Source organism: Penaeus chinensis, chromosome 12 (genome assembly GCF_019202785.1).
Source record: "Penaeus chinensis breed Huanghai No. 1 chromosome 12, ASM1920278v2, whole genome shotgun sequence".
In the NCBI taxonomy this organism is placed as follows: Eukaryota; Metazoa; Arthropoda; class Malacostraca; order Decapoda; family Penaeidae; genus Penaeus; species Penaeus chinensis.
In genome coordinates this window covers 24781480-24784722 of record NC_061830.1, presented here as the reverse complement: position 1 = coordinate 24784722, position 3243 = coordinate 24781480, and the positions used below count along the sequence as shown (strand labels likewise).

General features: G+C 20.1%; 1 long non-coding RNA gene across 1 annotated transcript; it reads left to right on the top strand.

Moving 5' to 3' along the window:
* The first annotated feature begins 1998 nt into the window (after nucleotides 1–1998).
* Nucleotides 1999–2809, top strand: LOC125031255. The gene is made up of 3 exons (XR_007115466.1): nucleotides 1999–2053; nucleotides 2247–2400; nucleotides 2551–2809. It is a non-coding gene; the product is annotated as an uncharacterized LOC125031255 (long non-coding RNA).
* The last annotated feature ends 434 nt before the right edge of the window (nucleotides 2810–3243 follow it).

The window sequence follows — 3243 nt, the reverse complement described above, 5'->3', positions numbered from 1 at the left end:
AATTTATCATTATAGTTATCTATAACATATATTTATAATATATATATATTATAGTAAATTTTTAATTATTATATAAAATTTAATAACATATAGTATATAAAAATTTTAAATATAAAAAGTAATATATATATAATAATATATAAATTAAATAAATAATTATAAAATTTGTATATGTATATAAATATATTTAAATATAAAAAATATATAATTATGCATAAATAATAAATACATATATTAAAAATTTAATTTTTAAATACAATATACTTTTATATAAAAAAATTTTTAAAATTATTAAATAATAAAATTTAATATAATAATTATAGTATTTTATTTATAAATATTTATATTAAATTATATTGATTATAATGTATATAGAATATACATAAAATTTTTAATTAAATTTTAAAAATGAAATAAAATATAATTTTTTAAAATAAATAATAAAACATATTTTTTATATTACATTTAAAAATAAAGTTTATTAATATTAATTTATAATATATTCAAAAATATATAGATAAAAATTTTTGTAAGTAAATAAAATATTTTAATAATTAATATAATTATTTATATGTAAATAAATTTTAAAAATTTTTTGTATATATTATAAAATAAAATTTATATATATTATAATATATATATATATTATTATAATATAAAATATATATAAATATTAATATATACATTGTAAATCATATATAAATATATAATAAAAATTTAAAAACAATTCCCAATCAATTTTAATTGTAATATAAAAATATTTTTTATAAAAAATTTTATTAATTTAATTTATATATATGTATATATAATATAATTATTTAATATTTTAATATTTAATATTTATAATATAATTTTTATATCAATTATTTATATTTAATATAATATTTATACAATACATATACAAATTATACAATACATATTTTTTTATATATTTTATTATTATAAAAAAAACACATAGTTTAAATGAAAAATTATATATTGATAAAATTAATCATAATAAATTTGATATATAAAATATATTATATTATGTTAAATGTATATTATTGTTATATATATTATATTTATTTATATATAAATGATAATTATTAAATTTATATAATAAAACCCTAATAATTATATGTAAATTTTATATTTTATATTAATAAACTTTGTAAATTAATATCATATATAAATAATATCTACTTACCACTTTATCTATCAATTTTTAAAGAAAAATTATTGGAAATCATTGAAGACGTTTAAAATTTGCCTATAAAGATTTCGTGTCCTGTAAAATTTTCAATTTGGCTTCAAGAACTTCGGGGACTGAAAAAAAAATCAATATTAAAATTTTGTTTTTTCACTTTTTCACACTGCCCTACTAGGGCAATTTAAAATCTTCATGATTCCAAAATCTTTCTTTTAATGATAATAACGAAATAGGTTAGAAAAGAATTAATTTATATATATATATAAAATTTTAAAAAAATTGGGATATATAAAATAGATTTTATAAATATTTATATATAAATAATTTTAAAATTATGTATATTATAATAAATAATATAATAAAAATAACATATAAAATATCCCAAAAATTTTTTAAATTATGTTTTGGCATAATATTTTATTAACATTGGTTTTTTATGATATCAATGTGTTTACATTTTTAAAAATATAATTTTCATTTTCAGTAATGGTTTTTACTTTGTGAACTACAAATCGGAGGAAATGGCTGATAAGATGAAAGCAGTGTTGGAGGAAAGAAATGTTTTTTTGTTGAACCCCAAAAAAGAAAAAAAAATAACACTTTGTATAAACCCTTTTCGGTGAGTTCATTTTTTGTCAGTTTTGGCCTTGTATAATAGAGAAATTAGATAAATTAGTTTTTAAAGCCCTTATTGACGTGAAATAATTTACATGATTCTATTAATCGTTGACAGTTTATAACATAAGATGCTTTTGCTTTCTTGCAGATTGTTTATTGAAAATGTACCAGTACAGACTACGCTGGAGGACCTACAGAAGGTGTTCACAAAAACAAAAAGGGGTTTTTTACTTTCCCTAACAGATGGTAAGCTACCTGTGATTATTTATTTCATAAAAAAATTTTGGGAAAATTAAATTTAAAGACATTTTTTGTAAAAAAAACCCAAAAATTTAAATTAAGTAAATGATTTTTCCGAGCACCAAGTGACTATTTCTATTTCCTTATTGATATATTTCTGTTTTTTTTCTGTGAGGATAACTGTTTATTCTATTTTCAGTTTGGCTCACATGATATACAAATCCAAAGCAGAGGCGGAGAAGGTTTTCAGAGAGGCCGATGATATTGAAATCCACGGAGCAAAGATGACCGTGCTGTATGTGGACAACACACCGAAACGCAATTGGCGAAAAGAAAAGATACAGAAAATTAAGGTATTTGTTTCTTTTGTTAGTTGTATCTGTGAGAACAATTAACACCATTGAACAATGAAAGCGATATGTTGTAAACACAGAACTTCATAAATGAATACTATATGATTTAATAGCCTTGATATTGGTGTTGAATAAGACTTTATCTTTCAGACTGTTAAGAAGAAAAAGAAGCAAAAGAAACTGCAGAAATTGCTAGCTGGACAGTAATGGACAAGGAATGACTGGCAGCAGTGAAGTGAGAATGATAAATGGAACAATTGAGAAATGTATGAATATATTTGCTGAATTGGTCACTCTTTGATCTTGGAAAATATGCAGCGGAAAAATTATTTTTTTTTCCTTTTTTTTACCAGATGCATATTTTTGTCCTTCATGTTCTTCCTGAATAAAAGTTTGAAATCTAATTAAATGGATATGTTCTTGTTCACCTTCGTAGAGTGCATTATTTATGAAATTTTATCAAACAATATGTATATATGTGCTATTAGGAGCAAAAATTTGGCTACAGCCTTTCATATATTTTACAAGTTGCCCATAGATCATACTTATTATGTCAAATTTATCAGTGCATCATTATTATAACTCTTGTGATAGTAATTATTATTTTTGTTATTACTGATACTATGAACATTAATATGGCAATATTATCATTCAGAGGAAGAGTGTAGTGTTATTTTTTTAACCCAATTCCGACGGGCATGGCATGTATGTACATGCCATGCCCACTGTGAGTTTACTTTATTAATTGTTTCTACACATAGATGGCTACACTTGTACTTAGTCACCAATGAGTCAATTACGATACTATTTTCCCTCACCTGTTTACCCCTTTTGGGTTAAAAA